At 42.0% G+C, this 24842-nt stretch overlaps 1 protein-coding gene and 1 pseudogene across 2 annotated transcripts in view; both read left to right on the forward strand.

Moving 5' to 3' along the window:
* L3MBTL4 (L3MBTL histone methyl-lysine binding protein 4) overlaps nucleotides 1-24842 on the forward strand; it is a 450084-nt gene that overhangs the window by 259560 nt on the left and 165682 nt on the right. The window lies entirely within an intron of this gene.
* LOC122470581 lies at nucleotides 11469-11984 on the forward strand (annotated as a pseudogene).

Genomic DNA, 24842 nt, shown 5'->3' on the forward strand with positions numbered 1-24842 from the left:
ACCACCCAGGCGCCCCACATGTGGTTTATTCTAGAGAATGTTCCATCTGCAATTGAAAAGATCGTACATTCTGCTCTTTGGGGATGGGATGTTCTGAATATATCTGTTAGGTCTATATGATCTAATGTGTTGTTTAGGGCCACTGTTTCCATATTGATTTTCTGTCTGTGTGATATATCCACTGATGTAAATGGGGTATGGAAGTTTCCTACTATTATTGTATTATTGTCAATTTCTCCCTTTATGTCTGTTAATATTTGCTTTATATAGTTAGGTAATTCTGTGTTGGGTGCATACATGTTTACAATTGTTACAGACTTTTGTTGGATTTATCCCTTTATTACTATGTAATGCGCTATTTGTCTATTGTCATGATCTTTATTTTAAAGTGTATTTTCTCTGTTATATGACAGGGGGTATTGCTACCCCTGCTTTCTTTTAATTTCTGTTTGCATGGACTATCTTTTTCCATTCCTTCACTTTCAGTCTGTGTTTTTTAGGTCTGAACTAAGTCTCTTATAGGCAGCATATAGATGGGTCATGTGAGTTTTATTGGTACATTTAGCCACCCTTTGCCTTCTGATTGGGCGTTTAGTCCATTTAAAGTAATTATTGATAGGTATGTACCTACTGCTATTTCAGTAATTGTGTTCTGGTTGTTTTTGTATTTCTTCTCTGTTCCTTTCTTGCTCTTTTCCCTTGTGGTTTGATGATTTTTATTAGTGTTATATTTGGATATTTATTTATTTATTTATTTATTTATTTATTTATTTTTATTTGAGACAGAGAGAGTTGGGAAGAGGGACAGAGGGGGAGAGAGAGAGAAAGAGTGAGAGTGAGAGTGAGAGAGAGAGGGAGAGAATCTCAAGCAGGCTTCATGCTCAGCACAGAGCCTGACAAGGGGCTTGATCCCACATCCCTGGGATCATGACCTGAGCCAAAATCAAGAGTCAAATGCTCAACTAACTGAGCCACTCAGGAACGTCTTCTCTCTCTCTCTCTCTCTCTCTCTCTCTCTCTCTCTCTCTCTCTTTTGCATGTGTATGTATTATAGGTTTTTGTTTTGTGGTTACCATGAGGTTCATATTATAATACCCTGTGTATACAGAAGTCTATTTTAAGTTGATGATCACTTAAATTTGAACACATTCTACATTTTTACTCCTCTCTGTTATGTTTTGTTTTTGACATATTTTATATCTTTTTATTTTGTATATCCCTCAACTAATTATTGTAGATATAGTTTATTTTACTCCTTTTGTCTTTTAACCTCCATGGTATCTTTATAAGTGTTTGATCCATTACCTTTACTATATTTTCTTTTCTCAGTGCAAATTTTTCTTTAACAATTTTCTTCTATTTATGACCTTTTATTTTCTGCTTGAATAAGTCCTTTTAAATGTTTCTTGTATGGAGCTTTAGTGGGGATGTACTTCTTTAACTTTTGTTTGTTTGGGAAATGCTTTTCCTGTCCTCAGTTCTGAATGGTAACCTCGCTAGGTAGAGTATTCTTGGTTGTTGGTTTTTCCCTTTCAGTTTAACTATATCCTGCCATTCCCTCTGGCCTGAAAAGTTTCTGCTGAAAAATCAGCTGATAGTCTAATGGGTGTTCTCTTCTATGTAATTAGTTGATCATCTCTTTAATTTTAATTTTTGCCTCTTTAGTTACTATGTGTCTTGGTGTGGGCCTCCTTGGGTTCCTTTGTGCTTCTTGGACCTGGGTGTCTGTTTCCTTCCCCAGGTTAGGGAAGATTTCAGCTATTATTTCTTTTTTTTAACATTTATTTATTTATTTTTGAGACAGAGAGAGAGAGAGGGAGAGAGAAAGTGCATGAGCATGAGTGGGGAGGGGCAGAGAGAGAGGGAGACAAAATCCCAAGCAGGCTCTGAGCTGTAGGTTGACACAGGGCTTAAACTCACAAGCCATGAGACCATGACTTGAGCTGAAATCAAGAGTCGGATGCTCAACCAGCCGAGTCACCCAGACATCCCTCAGCTCTCATTTCCTCAAGTAAGTTTTCCACCCCCTTTTCTCTCTCTTCTCCTTCTGGGACCCCTATAATGTGAACATTAATTTGTTGTTACAGAGATCCCTTAACTCTTCTTATTTTTTTAATTCTTTTTTCTTTTAGCTGTTCTGCTTGGGTGATTCCCACTACCCTGTCTTCCAGATTGCTGATCCATTTGGCAGTATCCTCTAATTCGATGTTGATTCCATCTCATGTAATTTTCACTTAAGTTATTGTATTCTTCAGCTCTAATCGATTCATTTTTATATTTTCTATTTCTTTTTTGAAGTTCTAATTGTATTCATCTACTCTGTTTTCAAGTGTGGGATCTTTATGTCCATGACTTTGAACTCTTTATCAGGTAGATTGCTTATACCTGTTTCATTTAATTCTTTTTTTTTTTTTTTTTTTGAGATTTTTGTCTTGTTCTTTGACTTGGAACATCTCTCTCTCTCTCTCTCTCTCTCTCTCTGTCTGTCTCCTCATTTCGCCTGCCAATCTGTGTTCATTTCTCTATATTAGGTAGGTCAGTATGTCTCCCAGTCTTAAAAAAGTGGCTGTATATAGAAGGTGTCCTGTAGGGCTCAGAAGCACAATCCTCTCTGCTCACCAGAACCAGGTTCCCAGGGTGTCGCCTTTGTGGGCTGCATGTGTCTTCTCTTGTGTCTGGGGTGTGACTGTTGTAGATACATACCCCCATCCCGTGAGGGTGGGAGCCATTTTGAGGTGCATCAGTCCAGGCTGTGACTGCTCACCAGGTGCATCAGGACTGGAGCTGGTGTAGGGGGACACCTCTGCATTTCCTGGTTTGATTCTGGTTCTGGTGTACCCTTTTCTGGGAGTTGCTTTTATTTTTTTAATTTTTAAAAATTTTATATCAATGTTACTTCTTTTCAGTTTATTTATTTTGAGAGAGAGAGAGAGCGAGAGCATGCTAGTAGGGGAAGGGCAGAGAGAGAGAGAGACAATCCCAAGCAGGCTTCACGCTGTCGGCAGAGAGCCCAACACGTAGTTCGATCCCATAAACTGTGAGATCATGACCTGAGCTGAAATCAAGAGTCAAACACCCAGCCGACTGAGCCACCCAGGAGCCCCCTGGGAGTTTCTTTTGGTGATGCTGGTCCCAGCTAAGGCCACCTGCTGGGTGCAGTGGGGGCAGGAACGACTTTGGGGGAGTGCCAAACCCAGTTGAGGCTGCCTGCCAATGTGGCAGAGGGGGAGCTGGTTTGGAGGGGCATGTTGGGCAGAGCAGACTGCAGAGGATCACCAGGACAGGATGACTAGTGTTGGCAGGGTTGATGGACAGCATCAGAAATGGCACTTGCCAGCTTTCAGTCACCATGGTAGAAGGAGGGTAAGAAAAATGGTGCCCCCTGTGCTTCTTTTCCTCCAGAAAGTTCCTACAGATCCCTGCCCCTCTGGCAAATGTCCTAGACTGAGTCAGTAAGTCTCCATTATGATGGAGATTATGGTTCAGGTGCTTCTTAAAGGGCTGCCTCTATGCTGTGTCTCAGACTCAGTGCGCTTGTGCGCCTGCCCTTTAAGAGTAGAGTCTTGGTTTCCTAGAGTTCTCTGGCTTTCCTAGAGTTAAGCCTTGTTGATTTGCAAAGCCAGACATTATGGGGGCTCTTCGTCCTGGTGTGGGTCCTCAGGACAGGGGGTGCCTGATGGGGACTTGAATTTTTTGCCCTCAGGGAGGATCTCTGTGTTTTTCATATCCTTCCTGCTTGTGGGCTGTTGTGCTGGGAGTGTGGATCCTGACTGGACCACTTCATTGCTCCTCTCACCTCTCTTGATGTGGCTTTTAAAAAATACCTTCAGTTATCAAAATTTCTTAAGTTTGACTTCCCTGTTTTTTTGGCAATATTACAAGATTCCCATTTTCTGTATTCATTTTTAAGGTAATTGGAATCCCTATAATTTGGGAGAATTGGCTACCTCCAGTTGGCCAGGATATTCATTTACTGCTGTGCTTGCTTTTTTGTTATAAATGTGTTTGGATAAATCATTATTAATTGTAATTGTAACATCCCCCAACATACACACAATGCTACTCCAAAATGTATGTATGTATGTATGTATGTATGTATGTATTTATCAATCACTGAATTATTTTTTCCCCACTGGAAAGTAGAAACGAATGTTTTGGTCAAGATATCTAACAAAACAAAGTGTGAAGGTCTGTTGACAGTTGCAACAGCTTCATGATTATCTTTGCTGATGTCTTTCCTGTGATTGTCTGTATAAAACTCAAATCTGACCTCATTATCTCCATCCTTTTTTTGTTGAAGTATAGTTGACATGGGTTTCCATTCTTAAAGCTCTCCCTTGGCATCCAGTATCTGACAGACTCCTTTCTTTGCACATACACAAGGTGCTTCACAATCTGTGCTTTACTCGCTGCCATACCTTACTCTTCCCAAAGCAGAATTATTTCATTTATACCAAACAGAATTACTCCTAACACCTTGACCATTGGCCTTATAAGATTTTGAAGCCAATACAGCACCTTTCTATACATTTCTCCATATATTAGCTTTCTTTACAGAAAAGTCACCCCCTCAGCTAGTGTCAAATTCCTGGGTGGTAAGGATCGGGTAGGAACGCTTGCGCTACAGTAGGAATTACGTGTAGCATCCTATTCTGATGTCTTTTATGGATCGTGTTTGCATAATCAACCAAATCAAATCAGTTTTTATTGCTGAGTGCTATATTAAGTCAAAGAGTTGATCTTATTTACTCATATAATTCAAACTAAAGTTCTAATGTCCAGGATCTTTGAAAATCAGATCAAAGTAATTGTGTCTACATAGATCTATAAAACCACACACAGCGTTTTCTCATATACAAGCAGATAAAGTCCCTTACTGACATTAATTTGCAAGTATTTTAAGGTATTTTCAGATATTTTAACTTTCATATATTTTTTACACTCTTGTTTTACTTTTTTTTTTTTTTAATTTTTTTTTTTCAACGTTTATTTATTTTGGGAACAGAGAGAGACAGAGCATGAACGGGGGAGGGGCAGAGAGAGAGGGAGACACAGAATCGGAAACACGCTCCAGGCTCCGAGCCATCAGCCCAGAGCCTGACGCGGGGCTCGAACTCCCGGACCGCGAGATCGTGACCCAGCTGAAGTCGGACGCCCAACCGACTGCGCCACCCAGGCGCCCCTCTTTTGTTTTACTTTTGTTATATTTTTTTTAAATTTTTTTTTCAACGTTTATTTATTTTTGGGACAGAGAGAGACAGAGCATGAACGGGGGAGGGGCAGAGAGACAGGGAGACACAGAATCGGAAACAGGCTCCAGGCTCTGAGCCATCAGCCCAGAGCCCGACGCGGGGCTCGAACTCACGGACGGCGAGATCGTGACCTGGCTGAAGTCGGACGCTCAACCGACTGCGCCACCCAGGCGCCCCACTTTTGTTATATTTATGTGACTCAACAATTGCCTCAGTACTTTATTGTATATGATACAATAGATTTATAGATCAAACATTGCAAAGAATACTAAAAATTTAAGGTTTGGAAAAAAATCTTAGAGGTCATCTTATGTATTCTACCATTTTATGGAGGCTGTACCCAACTTGAACTTTATCTGTTTTATTGATATAGTGTAGTGAAATTTTACAAAAAGCATCACACAGGTTGCCTGGTAGTGGTATTCTGTGAAAATAAGAACAATTAAAAGAAAATATGAGGAAGACACCTTTTATTTTTTATTTTTTTAAAAATTTTTTTTTCAACGTTTATTTATTTTTGGGACAGAGAGAGACAGAGCATGAACGGGGGAGGGGCAGAGAGAGAGGGAGACACAGAATCCGAAACAGGCTCCAGGCTCTGAGCCATCAGCCCAGAGCCTGATGCGGGCCTTGAACTCACGGACCGTGAGATCGTGACCTGGCTGAAGTCAGTCGCTTAACCGACTGCGCCACCCAGGCGCCCCTGAGGAAGACACCTTTTAAATCCATATTCTCATCTATATTATGTTATGAATATTTTTCCCTTGGTTCTTTTTCCCTTGACTTGGTATTATAATGCTTTGGAAACAGAGGAAGAAAAAAACTATATATATATATATATATATATATATATATATATATATAGTGAATTTTTTCTTCCATGAGCTTCCCATTTATGTTTGAGGGAGCTGTAGTTTGCAAATATATGAAATAGAATAAAATCTTATAGCTGCTGATGAATGAGTGAAAACTAAATGTACATTGCTATGTTTCTAAATGTGTTTTTAAAGACAGAGCAGAATGACACAGGGCTAGTCCAGCCAGGCCTCTAAGAATGGTGTTGACCTGGGCCCAGAAGAGCACAGAGCACCTGGACTAGTGGAGGGAGAATGGTGGCCCCTTTAGAGATGGAAATGGCACAAGCATAAGTAAAATTAGAATCTGTTGGCTCTAGTACAAATTTTATTCGATTTATTAAAATTTTGTTTTTCTAAGTGAGTGGTAGTTACTTTAGTTTGTTTCCATTTTTTGTAGTTACTTTAGTTCATTTCTCTTTTCTAATGCCATTTAATTCATATATTTATACTCATTGCAGACATTGAACCAAGGTATAATGCATGTTATATAGCCCAAGCTTCTGCAAAAATGTACAGTGTATTTTTGCAAAGACCATAATATTCAATAATTCATAGCATTCAGTCTCTGAGGCCTAATGTAAGTTATTGAAAAGGTTAACTGTGAAAAGCCACTTGAGAATGAAAGGTTCAGAGTTCCCATTCAGAGCACCAGTTTGTATGGCTGGGTGCAGATTTCCTCCTACCCACCACACCCAGCCAGAGGTGTTCAGCTGCAGTTCACCCAGTGTTCCACCGTCAGATGAAAACTCTCCTTTTCTCACGCCATTAAGGCATGATTTGTCTGTTTTATCTTATGCGTAGTCTTTCATGGTGGACTTTTTCTACCCTTAGAATCAAAATTAAATACCTAAGATAAAGCACTAAGGTGTCAAGAGCTTTCTGTTGTGTTTTGCATTCCCTGAATGTCTTTGAAAAGGTTTAAAAACACCAGAACCAAAACACCATGCCTACCTCGGTCTTCTACAGAACTGCCTTTTGACAATCTTTTCAGTCAGATCATTTGGAAACTGTAATCCCAGTCACATTTGATGCTAAATTTCTTTTAATAGATCTCATTTCTTTTATTATATTGTGAATTAGCTACCTAGACTACCTACCCCATTGGGCAATGGGATTTCCAATAGTTCTTGCTTTGGAAATTCACCAAATTTGAGAAGATGATGGACTTTGGAGCTAGAAAAATCTTGGATTTAAATTTTCATTCTACTCTGGCTGACTCTGTGTCTCCGAGCAAGTTACTTTGCCTCTGAGACTTGCAGGCTTGCGTGTTTAAATACTTATTTATTTATTTATTTATTTATTTATTTATTTATTTATTTTTAATTTTTGAGAAAGGCAGAGAGAGTGCGAGCAGGGAAGGAGCAGAGAGAAGAGGGGGAGAATCTGTGCTGTCAGCGCAGACCCCAACATGGGGCTTGAACTCATGAAACTGTGAGACCATGACCTGACCAGAAATCAAAAGTCGGATGCTTAACCGACTGAGGATTGAGCCACCTTGTGATTAAGTACCTTAATGGCTGCTTTCAGTTGTCTGGCTCATGCTGGCCTTTCAGTAAAATAGTAGGGCTGGGGTGAAGAGTGCAGGCACATTTGCTTCCCATGACATTTCTCTTCATTGATCTAGAAAATTGGAAGTTGACTTTATTTCCTAAAACTTAAACAACCAGTGTGTTTTTTTTTCTCGGTACTTGTTATAATTATACTATCCATAAAGGGGTTGCTGGTCTCTGAGCGAATATTAACTAATGTTTAGGATAGTTTGAAACATTTAGAATTACTGATTTAGATTTAAGATTAGCACTCCCTATAAGCCCCATTAAACTGAACTAAAGAACTTTGCCGTCCCTTAAAATAAAAATTTGAATACATTGCAATTCTGCATCTAATTCTGATGTGTCACTTTTTTCCTGACACCAGGCAATTTTTCAACACTGGCTGGGTGTCCTGCAATTCAACTCCATTCTGACAGTGCTTACCTAGAGAAAGCGTCAGGCTCCACAGGGTAAGGGCTCAGTCCTACAAGACTGCTCCAACCCCCAACTTCAGATGCCAGTCATAAGTCCAGGTCATCACCTGTGCTTCTGGCTACATATAGATCAGAGGTTCCAATGACCCACTGCTTGGGTTCAATTAATTTGCTAGAGTGTCTCCCAGAACTCAGAAAAACATTTTACTTATTAGATGATCTGTTTATTATAAAATAATGTAATTCAGGAATAGAAGCCAGATGGAAGAGATGCATAGGGCAAGGGACACAGAGCTTCCGTGCTCTCTCCAGACTAGACACTCTCCACAAGTCTCCATATGTCTACCAGCCCAGTGGCTGGTACGGTTCAGAGGAACCTTATCCTTTGGTTTTTTATAGAGGCTTCATTCCATAGGCACAATTGATTAGATCATTGGCCATTGGTGTTGAACTCAATTTTCCAGCCCTCCCCATCTCCAGGAGTGGGAGGGAAAGTTCCAGCCCTGTAATCACTGGTTGGCTCCACTGGCAGTCAGCCTCCATCCAGCCTTAGGTGCTTTCCCAAACTCACATCATTAGCATAACAAAAGACCTCTATTGCTCTCTTGGCAGGCAATTGCAAGGGTTTTAGGAGCCCTGTGCCAAGACAAGGAGGAAGACTAAGTATATATTTCTTATTATAAATCACAATACCACAGTCGTAAACATACCACAGTGAAATGAAAGTATTCTTACTGAGTTGTTCACTAGCTTTGTCATTCTCAAATCAAATGGATATAAACCGGCGCTCACCTGAGCCTTCTCTATGAAACACAGTTTTCCATTCTTTTATCCCTGATTTAGCAATGGTATTTTTTCACATCTCTTTCTACCTCTCTTCTTAGTCTACACTCTCAGCTTCTTGTCTCTGGGTAGGGTCTATATTCCTTGTGCCTAGTGCTTATCTGCTAGCATTTGGGCAGCAGGTGGGTGACCTTCATTCCCAAATTTCATGTGACATCCCCAGGGAGATGAATCGTCTCCACCCCTGCCATCCTAAGGTATCTTTACTTACCCCTCAACTGCCCCAGGGGCCCCTAGCAGGGATTTCCACTCTTGTCTTTGCTCAAGGGACGCCTGCCGCTCTGGCCCTCACCATATCTGCAGCACACCAGCCTTACTGCCACTGCTGCCTCTGTTGTCCCCTTGGATTGGAACTTTGTGCTGCCACATGCTCCCTGGGCTTGTTCAGGTATCCCCTCCCAGAGATGACTTCTCTGCCCAAGCTGTCCATGGACAACAACTCTGCCATTCTCTAACTCCTCAGATGTCTTTGTGTTTTGGATGGCACATGTCACAGGCCAGCGTAATACAATATGCTTATTTGTTTCTGTTGTCACCCCTTCTCCATTACTAGAATACATCTCCCATGGTGGCAGGGACCCGTGCCCCTGTTGGTCTTCCATTGCACAGTCTATACCACCTCCAAAGAGTAATGCAGACTTGGAGCTGAAGACATAGGCCTGAATGAATGAATGAATGAATGAGCAAGTGAATGGATGGCTTCCCTTTTAGACTACAAGATCCCGTGGAGCAGGGTTTTTGTGTTATTCATCTTTGCTCCTTGGAATGTGCGCACTCTTGCAGGTGGTAAATGCAAGTCAGAAAATGCTTGTAGAAGAGTCCAGGATGTGATGAGCCAGTTGGTGGCGCTGTCTCCTGCCCCACGCCCCACGTGCTCCTTCCTACCATGGGCTGGGATGATTCAGCCTGTGTCCTCCCTGCAGGGTGGGCCCTTGGTGAATATTTGTCCAATTTGCTTGGTGTTTGCCTCACTTTGTACATTTTATAAACGTAATCCTTCTGTACTTAGTTCCCCCTTCCTGCTCCTTCAGCCCTTGTTGTAAACACTGTTTTAGAAATCGGAGCTCGACAGAATAAAATATCTGATTGCATGGAAATGCTTTGCTAATGTTTTAAAGTAGGAATAAAAATAATAACATAAACATATGACTGGCTCCAATGCCTCTAATATGGTAGATCTAGTGGAGAACAGAGAACCTTTTTTTAAAGTAAATTAGATTTGGATGTGCCACCTGATAACTATAGACTTTTCTCGCCAGGGTACGTATGAAGTTGTTTGTTTGTTTTTTTTTTTCTGAAATGACAACTGCCATGCAGAGACAAGTGCTGGTGGGAGTGTGGAGTGACAGGGCCGGCCACTCAGCCCCCCAGGGTGAGGACCTTCCATGCCGGTGCCATCCTGTCGGACACAGTTGGCTTCACCATTTGTGCCCACAAACTTGAGGGGAACAGAGCTGCTCTCTCAGCGTGGATATAAAAATAAGTAGATGCAAGAGAGGATTTGATCCATATGCTCAGGAAGCCCAAGCAAACCTCAGAAAAGTGCTTTATCCTTAGGAGTTACCAGAGATGTGACTGTACGACACGAACCTGACAGAACGCTCACCGCTCGTCGTGCCCCAGCCTACCACGTGCGGGTGTGGATGCAGTGGTTTGCAGCACCTGTTCCAGACAGCAGTGGGTGTCTGGTCCTGATCACGATGCACTTTCTGACTTGCCTGAACCCTACAGTATATTCCCTTATGATTGTATCAGTCTCCCCGCCCCCTCCCCCTCACTTAGACAGGAAGGTGTTCACCCCAGCCTCGGACGGGCCTGTGGAGCTGCTGAGTCTGGGTTTCCAGAAAGGGGCACCTCCTCTGTTTTGCAGCATCAGCGGTGTTGCATGAAGCATGATGGCTTCGAAGAGGGTGGCAAAAAGTAAAACTAGATTATACTGCCGTGCAGTGCAGTCTCATACATGGAGGGTCTGCAGTAACTGCACATCATTGGTGGTAATCGACAGCCCACAGGGTGTGCAGCTGCGTCCAGGGAAGAGGATGAGCCCTACTTGTCCATAAGGAGCAATCCTGATTGGACCTGGGAGGAATTTGCCAGGTTAGTGCCTCAAGAGACTTCCCCAAGTCATGTGATCCCAACTGTTTGCTCCAGTCCCCAAATCTCTCTCTCTCTCTCTCTTTTAAGTTTTTATTTATTTATTTTCGAAAGAGAGCATGAGCAGGGGAGGGGCAGAGGTAGAGGGAGAAAGAATCCCAAGCAGCCTCTACACTGTCAACGTGGAGCCGGATGTGGGGGTCAAACTCACAAACTGCGAGATCATGATCTGAACTGAAACCACAAGTGGGACACTTAACCAACTGAGACACCCAGGCGCCCCCCTCCCCCCAAATCTCTCTTTATGTGGCTTTGTCTTGAGGCCAGGCTCTTGCTCACCTAGACCCTGTGCCTCCTTACTGAGGCATAGGAGAACTTCTGGGTCCCTTCTGTGTCCCACACAAGTTGTGTCAACACAGAAGTATGGCCTCGGGCTTATCAAGGTCCAGGTTGAAAATGGCAGTGGCAGCTTTGTCCCAGGTGTCTGGGCTGCTGGGGCAGTTGGGCACATAGCTGGGGCAGTCCATGTCAAGGGGCACCCACAGTGAGGATGACTCACCTCATGTGTGGAACGCCCTCACCTCCTTCTAGCACTCCCCAGTGTGGGAGTGCACGTGCTGAATGTCTTCCTGAAATCACATCACGCAGAGCACGAAAAACCAGAGTTCATCCCTACCCCTATCTCCTCATCAAGTCCACGTCCTTTCCCTGGGGAGATGGCAATCATACTCTATTCCTAACTGTCATGTGAATCCACTTCCAACTGGCTATGAAGATGCATAAAGAGAACCTGGACCGCTACCCATTGGGGACCACAGCACTCGTGTGGATCGTGACTCTGCACATGGACCAGAAAAGTATATAGGACCTTAAGCTCACCTTCCTTACCAGTATCAAATGATGACCAGTATACTGATTTCCATCCCTTTGCTTATGGCAGGAGATGGCTTAAATAAATAACTTAGATTGGTCCATGAAAAAGAAAAGCAGAAGTATGGCCTTGGGCTCATTAACTTGGCCACTGGCCACTGCTATGTCATTACCTTCTGCCATGTGGGATCTTTTCCTAAAGATGTGCAGCTACCCCCTAGTGTACCAAAGGAAGCAAAGAGCTGACTAGCTCCCTATTCATAAACAAATGCCCACTCCAGTGCTAGTCTAAAACGAGGGGGGAATGTGAACAGAAGAGGAAATGCAAGAAGAAGGAATGTGAGTACACACACCTCTGACTTAGTCTTCCTTTCACCTCTCGTCTCCTCCATGCACTCCTTTCTTTCGATTTCTTTTTTTTAAATGTTTATTTATTTTTGAGAAAGAGAGAGAGCATGCATGCATGTGTACAAGGAGGGGAGGGGCAGAGCCAGGGGGACAGGATCTGAAGTGGGTTGTACTCTGACAGCAGAGAGCCAAACGCGGGGCTTGAACCCACGTTCATCTGCGAGAAGATGACCTAAGCTGAAGTTGGACGCTTAACCAACTTAGCCACCCAGGCACCCCATTTCTTTAAATTTCTTAAACACAAATTATTTACACCCCAGGACCTTTGCATATGCTCTTGTCTCTGTCCAGAATGGTCTATCTGCTCTTCTAATAGATGACACTTTCACACTCTTTAGAATTCATCTCTAATGGTCCCTTCCGAGAAAGGCCTTGCCTGGCCACATAACCTAAAGAACAACCACCATTTCCATTTCACCACTTCCTTTTCTCCATAGTGCATTTCATAATATGCAGTCATTTTAAGGGTCTGTTTCCTTGTGTTTTGTCAGTAGTCCCCATGACACTGTAAGCTTATAAGTGGAAGGATGAAGAGTGTTGTGTCTGCCAGTATTTCTTATTTATCTGTTTATTTCTCTAAGAGTTGGCTAATCACTTATGCCAAAGCATCTGTAGAGGCCACCTTGGGCTCTCACCTGCAACCTTTATGGAGGGAATTCTTGAGTAGTAGCTGTGGAATTAGTCCAGTCCAGCCTAGTAGCAGAAAGATAGGCTGAAACACTCCCACTGCTAACAAAGAGAACTTCCCGAGTAGGAGGTTGACAGGCAGAAAAAGAAGATTTCCTAGCTGGCTTCCATGTCTGAATAATTTTGTCATTGTTCTTTCTTTAGCTTCTGTTTGATTTATATTTGGAAGTAATTATGATGCTTGATTACCAAATAAATTAAACATAGCATTACTATGAAGTTAAATTGCACACTAATAGCATAGTATTACAAAGAGTAGTAATAGTATCTATAACCTTTATTATTATTTGTATTAAAGACCTTGTGAACATTGCTAATTTATTTAACTGTTAAGCATAAACAAGCATAATAGAACATAACTTGAGAAGGAATATAGCTCATTTTCCCATTTGGTTCATTACTCAGCTGATGTATAAATATAACAGAATGACTTGTAAATATACCAAATGTCCTGGCACGTGGTTTATCCTGGTAAGTGAGAAAAAAATAATGAAATCTGTGGTAAGCACTGAATGATTAATGAAGCCCCTTTGATGAACATTTGGGACCCTGTGGAACTAGAAAAGTTTTTTTTTTTTCTGTTGGAGATGGAAAGTCACATAGATTATTAAATAAGACTTAGTGCAGTTCTAGTCCTGATCTGGAATAATCAATCTGATGATGGATAGATGTCATTCTGAGGGAAAAAAAAAAGATTAATTTAGCCAGGTAACAGCACATTTTCAATTTCCTTCTTTTCTAAAGATAATTTTATAAGGAGTCTTTAGTACTTGTTCTTCCAAAATCCAGCAAGCAAGTAATCAGCAGTTTTAAGAGTCCCTAAGTACTCATTGACTTAATAGACAATTACAGCATATTGTGTTTAAAAAAAGTTAGCTATTTTAGAAGTCCCTAATTACAGATTTACATGATAGACTTATCAAGGAAAAATAATACATTTCAAAATGTACTTACAGTCTTAATGATATTATCTGTTTTAAATGTTCCTTGTTGAAGTGCTTATCCTGTGTGCTCTACCTTCTCGAGGTGTGAGGGCAGAATTCATTTACTTTGTTCTAAAACTCGATGTTTGGGTGTCTGATGCTAGCTCAGAACAGTTTTGCAGATTATTTTCTCATCATAGCTAAATGACTTCATTTGCTACTGTTCACAGTTATTGAAATGAAATGTGACACGGTGGTCTTAGTTATCCTATTACAGACACTGGGAGATTGTATCTCATCAGGGCACTGCTCTGTTCAAAGTTACTGGCACTTAATGCAAATGCATACTAACTTCTAAAAGTCATGGCATACCTCAGGTGGTTTGACAATAAAGCAAAACATATTCTCACTCTGTCCCAGTGTTTGGGTCCTATCTGGCCATAGATCTGTGGATGTCAACACATAGATGTCCAGTGGAGACCCTGTGTTGGGCAGCAGACCTTTCAGGATTTCTCAGCAAGAGTTTTAACCCTATCCAGAAGACTTCAGTGTCCTCCAAGGAGAGGGAAAGGGACGAGATGCAATTGTTACAACCCTACCTCTACATTGCCCTACAGGTCCAGACAATGGAAACCTTGAGTGATCAACAGATTGCCTAAGAATATTGCTTGAGGAAGGGCTTACCATCTTAGAGGGTAGTGTTGGAGTTGTCACTGAACAAAGAATTTTTTTTTTTTTGGCATTCTCGACTGTATTAAGCTCTGTGTCAGAGTCAGAAGGTCCTGTAGGACATGGTTTAGCACTGGTGACCACGGTGGGTGGTACAGCTGGGAAAGGGAGATGGCCCATGAACAGGCACCCTAGGGGGCTCGGGGCAGGTCACACAGGAGGTGTTACAGGATCTCTCTGCTGCCACAGGCACCTGATTCAGTGTGAAAAGAGTGGAATTCTGCCTCCCAAGATGCTAGTCACACCAAGGTCATTTTTAAACTTGGGGATCAGAATGGGGATGGGGAGTATGTGAGGGCAACTCCGGGTGTTGCTTTACAGACAAGCTTAGTGGTATTAGCATCTTGGAGATGTTTTGTTCACTTGTCTTTCATGGTATTAGAAAGATTGAAAAAAGGGGCACCTGGGTGGCTCAGTTGGTTAAGCGTCCTACTTTGGCTCATGATTTCGGGATTTGTGAGTTCAAGCCCTGCGTCGGGCTCTGTGCTGACAGCTCAGAGCCTGGAGCCTGCTTCAGATTCTGTGTCTCCCTCTCTCTCTGCACCTTTCCTGCTTGTGCTCTGTCGCTCTCTCAAAATTAAATAAACATTAAAAAGAAAGAAAGATTGAAATATATCTGTCCACTGGATATATCCTTAAATGACCCATTGGAATTAAAATAGATGGAAATATTTTTAAATGTAAAATAAACAATATATTTTTGCAGTATGAAAGAAGCTGCATAGAGATTCTGGTTTGTTTTTTCATTTCACTCTGCATTCCAAGCAACCAAGAATCACAAAGTGGAAATGTACACAAAGCTAAACTTCAGTGCATAATGCAAATGACATACTTAAAGAACTGAAAATTCCATAACATATTTGGAAACTAAGAGCCTTTAGCTTATATTTTACTTTTCATATATGCTTTGATACTCATTCAAACCAGAGAGTAAAAATCAGAATATTTTTTCGTTGCAAAGAAATACATTTTACCTAAATGCATACGAATACTGTAATTATAAGAGATGTCAGAATACCCTCCACGGATCTTTGGGCTAACAACTCTTTATGCTAGTGCATCCAGAAGTGCTGACCCTGGATCTTTCCTTGCATGACCCACTCATGGAAGGATTGATGTGCACAGGAGCCCCTCATTGTAGGAGCTGCAGACACAAAGTCAGAGCCGCTTTGACTGGCCAGTAGCCTATCCCTATCATATTTGACATGACCACTGGCCTGTCTTCTGCTACATTTCACCTGCCCTAGAGCATTCTTTAGAATGCTTCTAATTTTTCTTGCATCATTCCTTCACAGAAATTTTCTATGTGGAATGTTATTTCTATAATCACCAAATGGTTGAAAGCCAATAAGGGTGAGGACACGGCTGCTGAGAGTGTATCACTTTGCTTCTGGGTTACTGACCCTCTCTCCTTTCAAGACATTATTCTCCTTGAATACTGCTACACTCTTTTTATTGCTGCTCTACCTGACTATTTTTCTGAACATTAAAGCCTTTATGTCCTAAGGAATTGCAGAAGAGAGTAAAAGAAATGGCTGTGGAAGTTTATATTCTTTAATGTGGAGTTTGTGGGTTTTCTTAACAATGACAAGAACATCCTCCATCATTTTCTTTGAAGTCATCAGTCTCTTCTTCATATCAATGGATCTGTTTTGTAATGGAAGTCATTAGGAGCCGACTCTTTTTATGTAACACCTCCAAACAAATCTTATACAATGCCAGGCAGTCAGGGAAAACTCAGCACTACAGTGGAGTCTCACATCTGATTCTAGGGTTAGCTTCTAAATTCAGCAAGTAAGGGAAACAGTGTAGTTAGTCACAATTACTGAGAAGTGGGTCTCACTAAGCCCAGCACAGTGCATCTCTGAACTAGACAGTTGGCATGTACTGAGCATAAGGCAAAATGATTGGCATGAGTTCAGGGTCATGCTGTATGAAGACCAAACAGCATTTAAAAATACCTGGACCACTGCCAGCTCAGGAAAGTGCTCCCACTGTGAGGAGCACATGAGGACCGGTGGAGTGGTGGTCTCTGATTCCCTGCACATGCTCGTTCCCACGGCCATTGCTGAGTAGCATGGTGGGATCACCCAGACTTCATTCTGTTTACTTCAGATATTTGACTAACATGTGCATGGCTACCCTAACTGTCTCTTAAAGCTAGGAGTAGTTGATTTTAAAAGTTCACATATATAAACCTGTACAAGTTTTTTTTAATTTTTTTTAATGTTTATTTATTTTTGAGACAGAGAGAGACAGAGCATGAACGGGGGAGGGACAGAGAGAGAAGGAGACACGGAATTGGAAGCAGGCTCCAGGCTCTGAGCCATCAGCCCAGAGCCCGACGCGGGGCTCGAACTCACGGACCGCAAGATCGTGACCTGAGCTGAAGTCGGACGCTTAACCGACTGAGCCACCCAGGTGCCCCACCTGTACAAGTTTTGAATATAGCAGTTGCCTATTAGCATAGCAGAGTGAATAGAGCACAGGTATGCAAGTTAAGAAGCTTGAGTTCTTGTCCTAACTGGCATAATATGATTTATGATCCGGCACAAGTGACTTGACCTCCCAGACCATCATTTCCTAATTTGCAAATATAAGAATGGTCTAGGTCAGGGGTTCCCAACCCAATGGGGAACGCCTAATAAGATTCAAAAGCTTACCCCTGGAATTCAGATTCTGTGGGACCTGGAAATTTATATATCCCAATATCTCTGAGTCCTTTCCAGCTTCGAATGCCATTAATAGGACCTCTCTCCTCAGGACTCCCAAGCTTTCCTTATCCTGCTGTGTCCATCATCTCTGGTCCATATACCAGAACTTGTGGAACCTGGTATATTCCTGTCCTGCTGCTTTGGAGTGCACTGAAGAGGCAGGTACCATGGACACTTGTAGTCATAGCCAGTTAGCATTTCATGGTGGGGCCGTATAATGGGAGCTTTCTGTCCTTCTCTGAATGGAGCATTTTTGTCTCTATGATGAAAGTGGACGTTGTTATTTGCTGTTTTGTTCAGGCAGCACACAGGAGATGTAGCCTATTGCACGGAGCTCCCTCTGGGAAGCACTGACACGCAGTAAGTGCTCATCCTTCTCCCTCAAGCCTATAATCCAAACTAGTTCAAAGCCACCGGTGGATAAACTAGTGCACAGGTCTTGGAGGGAAGGTGAGCTGTTCCTTCCATTTCATCCAGGCATCTATTATAGCCATCAGCATTGAGAATTTCCTTCCCACTAGAAACGTGGCAATCCTGCCAAGACCGTACACAAGTTACTCAGTATGGGAATGTCATTCATTGTAGAATTAGGTTTAGGGCAGAAGCCACAGGGAGAAGTGTACCTGTTAATTATATACATATAAACACACTTTCCAAAGAACTCTCAACATTTTTTATTAAGAGCAGTTAAAAGCTTATAGGTAATGGAAGTTCTTAACGTGGCCGAGCTAGGTCAAGGCTAATTTGAGGAGTGATTATGAAGGCCAAAGTTCTGCTTTCAATGTAAGGTGCAAGTTATTGGAATGAGGCTGTCGTCACCCCACTTTGGAATCTGGAGTTACAGAGTATGTTTAATTCTTCTCAATATTTTTTCCTCTTGGTAAAAAGGGAGAAGGCAGTTCAAGGATTGGAAAGGTCAAAAACAAATCACGATATACAGTTTTTGACACTTCTTATCTCCCTTCACATGAATCAGAAAAGTCCTAGGAATAAGGAAGGCATAGTTACCACCCTTTTGGATTCTATTTAGTATCACGTTGCAGGAGGTAAAGTAGAGAGGGAGGAGGAGAAGCGGGGAGGGGTTCCAGCATTTCATGTCTAATAGGTGGGAGTAATTCATTTACATAAAGCAAGTACCAAACTAGTCATTTTTTTAAAAAGCTGATTTCATATAAAAGACAAACCAGGGGAGATTCAGGACAAAAGAAAGTAGTTTTAGTTTTTATAATAGCTTTGAGAGAATTCGTGCAAAGTTAAGATTTAGAAGACAAGTGCATCTATTTTTATTTCTTTTTTAAAAGTAATGAAAACAATGAAACAGGACAGTCTAGGGAAGTGATTTTGTCTTACTTGCTGTTGGACACCATATTTCCCTCTCTACCCCCCCCCATAAGGTTATCAGTTTAATTCAATTTAGTTTAGTTACCTGCAAACCAGATGTTTTTTTTGTGTGCCAGTAATGCCTAAAATTTTTTTCTACTCCTAAAATTCTGTGCTTCTGTGTTATCTATGAGGACCTCTCCCAGTTTTTCCCTTCCACAAATCAAGAGTGTTTTCCAGATTTTTTGGAAGGTTAAAAACTGGGTCACAAAACAGGTTGGCATTTTATGAAGGCCTATGCTATTCAGTAATATGAAGAGCCTAGTTTTGTGTATTTAAATAGTTGGGTACAAATTGATGGCACAGATTTTTTTACTTTAAAATGCTAGGGTGACATATCTGAATGAGAGCTATCTCAGATCTATGTTCCCCCTTTGCTCTGTCATGTCAGCCATCCTCATCATGACTCATCATTACAGCCATGTGTCAGTCAACACCATTCACACTTTCCTCACTGCCCCAGTCCTGCTGGGGGCTTATGTCAGCACAATACCAGATCTAAAATATTTCATGCACATATGTCGGATGGGACCATCTCGTGTTACAGCAAACCCCAGGTCTCCCTGATCCTGTGCCCATACTGAAACATGAGATCTAGCTTTTCTGGGATCCTTGTGTTATCAACCAGTCACCCACCATATTAACCTGTCTCTTACTTAAAGCTCAAAATGTGATAATGCATTTTATATTTGCAAAGAAAATCTTTGCCCACTGTTCTGCTGTCTCCTTTTGGATACTGAGCAGAGCCCAAAAGAACATGTTCCACTTTTTACCATAACTGCTCCCTGGGAAACTGTGGGATCTATGAAAGGGCTTTCAGAAGGTCGTCCACTGCGGCTACTCCTGTCTGTCTCACCCGTGGGTGGTTGTTTTCCTCCCCCTGGTGGAATAAGTATCATTATTGCAGCCACTGGTCCCTGGGACTCTGGCACATTTCTGTTCTTGTCCTGCATCAGGTGGATGGTTAGTTTGCCTTCCTCTGTGGATATTGCCATTGCTGTATTTTAAGGGTTTTTCTTGATCGTCAGGTTAGGCAAAACAGCCACTTTTGTAGGAACCTTTTCTTACTCTTTTGTTGCATTTTCTTATCACAAAATTATTGTTCTATTTTACTTACGTATCATGAAATCTGACAGTCTGCAGCCTAGTACAAGCAACCATGGTGTGTGGTTACATTATTTTCTTCTTCTGTTTGAGAAACGCATTATTATAGCACAGTGGATATTTATGGTCCTTAATTTCATTAGGAGGTGAAGAATAAGGATGATTAGTCTATAATTTCAGTTTGAAAGGTATGCTTATTATTTGCATTCTCTAGCACTCAACAGTAATTATTACATTAAATCTTAACAAACTACAATATAAATTTCCTGGGGGCAGGGTGGGGCAAAAAAAACCCAGGATCCTAACCTAAAAGTTTTCCATCCAAAATAAAGATAGTGAAATCTTAATTTAAAAAATGGGAATGTGTGCATATTTGAATAGTTTCCTTTATTTATTTCTTTTAAGGTCCAGATTTAATTCTGCCTGCTCCATTCTTAATCTCTGCTGATGCTCTCGAGGCCGGTTTTACTGAGAAAACTAGAGCGGTGGGTGGAGAACTTGGCCATCCTTCTCCTGTGGCCACTGGCACACCCTTCCTCTGTGCAGGCGCTTGCCTGGGCTCCCTGTTTCCTGAGCCTGGGGCAGCCGCTACGCACATGGTGTACCCACTCAAGGGTCTCTCCCACCAGTTACACCCTCTCTCCCTACACTGTCAGATTTCTCTCTCCTGGAACATCCTCATCATGACTCAAAAATTAGAAGAGAAATAGGTTTTCGACCGTGAATCCACTTTTATACTGCCTTTTATATTGAAAGTCCTCAAAAAAGCTGTTTAAACTATCACTTTCGTCTTTTTTTCTCCTCCACTCCCCTTTGACCTTGAGTCAGGTTGTTGGTGCCCGGCTCCCGAAAATGGTCTCCATTCCGGTCCCCACAGCCCCATGCTGCACACCTGCAGCTGGGGAGCAGGTCCCCTTTTCATGGCACCGTGGTCACAGCCGCTGACTCGCTTTCTGGCGCGCTGGCTGTGCGTCCTTCTCTGTGGAGCATGCTTGTCTCTGCCTGGCTGCACCTTCACAGCTCCTTCCTCCTGCCCTTTTAGTCTCCTTGAGCAGTGTTTCCCAGAGCTCAGTCCTCAGGCCTCTTGTCCTGCAATGACACTAACTCGCCATGGGATCTCACCTAGTCCGTGGCCTTGAGCACCAGGTGTAGATGCCTTGGCTGCACCAATACCTCTAGTCCCAGCCACAGGGCACAGCCTGCCCCAGGCCCTCTTCTCGTGCACTTCTCAAAGAACGGGCCCAGTGAATGTGTTCTCACTCATTCATCAGCCCTCTCTGCTCTCCAGTGCCCCCACCTAACCTAGAATGTCGCTTTGGCCCATGGGACCTCATCTCTTGCCCCCTTTCCTTTGTGTGGCTCCCACCACACTGGCCTCCCTGCTGTTGCCCCAGGTTGCGTTGTGCCCTTACTCCACGTAGGGTCCTGATCACGTGTCGGGACTTCTTCCCAGACTGCCGGCCTTAGGAGCATCCCCACTTCTGCCCCATCACTGTTCATGACTTGCTACCACCATCACTGTGTGACTCCATCGTGTTTCTCATTTGAGTGTTTATTCTTTGGCACAAGCACCGGGGCTCCAGGGGGACAGGTCTCTCCCTTTGGTCTGCTGCCGTGTCCTTGGTACCCAAATCCTGTCTAGCACATAACAGGCACTCAGTATCTCTTTAAATGTGTGAATAACCCTCAGTGGCTACTCAAAAAAATAACTTAAAAAATAATACTAGGAAAATAAGAAGAAATAAGGTATCTTAACTTGTCTGTTATTAGTGACATTTACATCTCTTCCACTTTTCTGTGCGTCCTCTAGTGGATATTACTACCCCATGCTAAAGTCATTTGTCTATGAAACACTTGTTAAATGAATCAGGTTGAACGGAAAACTTTTTCAGCGGTGGGTAATTAGTGTTGAAATGAGGCTAGGAACGCTGCTGCTCGATCCTCGTGTTCTGATGCGGGCCAACACCAGCGTGGAGCTCACATGTGCACTTAAAGGAACGGTTCATCAGTGTCAGAATTGTCATTCTGCTCCCGGTCAGCTCTACACCAGATAAAATAACAATTTGGAGAGGGAACGGCTTCCTACTCAGAAAGAGGGCGATGAGCTCAGCCTCTAACCCACATGGAGTGGGATAATGAACGTTTTCACTCACATCACTCAGGGTCACCAGTTTGGGCCATTTTGAAATAAAGGACAGTTCCCCTTCTCATTTTCTAGAGATGGGTGCAATCTTTAATTTATTGATTTTTCCCTTGAAATCTTATATCTTCTTTACATGACAAATAGGTCTAATGCCCAGATGCAATTCTAGTTTTTGTTTTAGAAAAATTACCTAATTTCACAAAAGCAAAAACAAAATAAAATTGCCGTTTCATCGTGTGGACTTTTCAGCTGCAGGTAACACAAAAGTCTGTTTACAATGGTTTAATCCAAGAGAGGGTTATTTGTCCTGCGTGACAGACTCTGATGTGGTGGGTCCACCCGGGCACGTCCCGGGTCCAGGTTTGTCTTCCTTTGTTCTCTGCTTTCTTCAGCTTTTGCTTTTGCCTTTGTGCTTGTCACTTCATCAGTTCCTACCTCTGTGTCCCATGAAGGTCAAAGAAGGAGGACTTGAGGGAGCAAAGCATCACTGGCGTCAGCTTTACCCTTCTGCTAGGAAAGAAAAACATTTATAGACATCCTTATGTTGCCTTTCCCTTAGGTCTGACCGTCCTAGGCAGTGTCAGATGACCACATCTGGATGTGAGAGGCTGGGAAAGCCAACCTGTCTAGCTGGGCACGTTGCCATCCTGAACCAAATCAGGGTTCGGTCGGCAAGAAAGAAGGGGATGGATGTTGGGTGGGAAATTACAGTGCCTGTTTATGGCAACCACGTAGTTCCATGTGAATGGGGCTCCGCAAGGACATTTTACTTCCTGTATCATGTGAGTGTGACACAGTTCCCTACTCAGATAATTTACAGTCTCCGAGGATATTTTCCATTTCGTTTTGTCTTTGCAGGAGGATCTCTGCCATTAGGTTTACTCCTGCCTGAGTAAAATTTTCATAGAAGACTTGGAATAAATTAGGACTTACTCATGCTGCTTTATAGTAGCTCATAGTATTCAGGAATAGAAATCTAGAGATTGATTTTAGACACACTAAGCTCTGCATTAATTTATTCTTATTTATTACAGAGACTAGCCCACAGCATTGTGGTCAGTATATACCAAATAATGCTTAGTGGGTGTTAACCGTTGTCTTTATGATCCTTCCTCATTTGTAAAACATACTTATTTGGTATCTATTGTGTGCCAGTCGCTGTCGTAGTGGGTTCTGGGGATACAGTGGTAGACACATTAGATACAGTAAATGTCCTCACTCTAGTGAAGGGAGACAGGAGATCAACAGATACACTAGGAAATTAATTTCAGTTAAAGTGGCAAAAAGAAGGCAAGAAATGGTAAAATGTTCAGAATGGTCTCTCTGAAAAAAATGATTTCAAGTTGAGAACATTTTCTTCTTGAGACCTAATTCTCTAAATATCCAAGTTACAAGGAAGATATTTTTGGTGAAAATGAAATTATTTTCTAGGGAAAAAAATATTAATTTTATCACGGGTTCCCTTATCCTAAAGGCGATAATATGAAAAATTGTTGAATTTACAGGTTTCTTTTCCCCAACAGATGGCTGTCTAATTCACCGTTGAGTCAACCCATTAAACCTCATCATACAAAATGTACCAAGGAAATTTTTAGATTCCATGCATTTTTATTGCATGTTCTTCTTGACTCCTTCTTTGTTTTGACCCTTGCTGTGGTTCTTAATGTAATAACTCTTCTCATGATAATTAGGGTGATACCCCTCCTTAAATATGTAACAAGGAGAGAAATGTGACCCCCGTCAGGGCTCTGGAGATAAATATGCATTGATAGAGATGTAAAAGATCACTCTAAGTCTTAGTCTAATCAAATGATAGTCCTGAAAAAAATACTGAGGAGTCTTCACTGACAGTTTATCGGAATGTTGTCCACACAGACAACACCTGGGCTGACTGATGGAGAGCATTTATTTGTTTATAGGTTTAATATTTCAGGACTTTGTGATGGTGGCCTTGGAAGTGTATTGTGAAGCAAAGTTTGGAGAAAAGTCTACCTATAGTCTGTGTTTCTTTTTTACAGACTTTTAAAATTTACTGACTGACACAAACATACTTCTTAATTAGAGACTTGTTTACAGTTTTTAAACATAGATTCCTTGGGTTTGTTTAAAAATTGTTTCTTTTTTAAGGTTATTTCCATAAAGCTACCCTTGGATAGGGCAACTCTTACTTCTGTTTATCCCTCAAGGTGTTTTTGCAAAATTATGAGGGCAAAATAAGTATCTAGGAAAGACTTGCTTGTTGCTCAGTAAACTTAATGAAAATGTATTTGAGGTATAAATATTTATTGTAACAGCCTGTAACATTTTTTGTATATATCCCGTGAGCTTGTATATAGCCAGTGAGCATCTATGGCGTATAGTTGGTAAATGAGGCTATAGAAGTGGATGGCCCAGGAACATATCGTGAGGTTCTCTGACATTTTAAGGTTAACTAGAGGAGGGAGATCTGGCAAAGGATATAATGAGAGGATGCCCATATGCAGTCAGGGTGTGATGTCACCAAAGCTTGTAGACAATAACAACTCAAGAAGGGCGAGTGATTAATAGTACAAGGCAGGGAGTGTGATACCTACTCAGCAGCGCATGTGGGGCTTAATGCCTTAATGCGGAGAGCTCATTAGTGACCTCAGAAGATGGATCTTATTTAAGAAGTGAGATGTGAGGAAGCAGAAGTCACTTCTTTGAGAAGTTTGGCTAGGAAGGGGAAAAGAGTAAAAACAGCTCCTGAAGGGGAATGTGGGGTCCCAGTAGAGTTTTACACTTTTCTTTTCTGTTTTGTTTTGCCTTTGTTTCTTTGTATAGAGGAGAAACTGGAGTTTGTTTAAATACTGGTACAAAGGATCTGGTAGTTCAGGAGTGATTAGAGTGAATG

The sequence above is a fragment of the Prionailurus bengalensis genome, chromosome D3 (genome assembly GCF_016509475.1).
Source record: "Prionailurus bengalensis isolate Pbe53 chromosome D3, Fcat_Pben_1.1_paternal_pri, whole genome shotgun sequence".
NCBI lineage: Eukaryota > Metazoa > Chordata > Mammalia > Carnivora > Felidae > Prionailurus > Prionailurus bengalensis.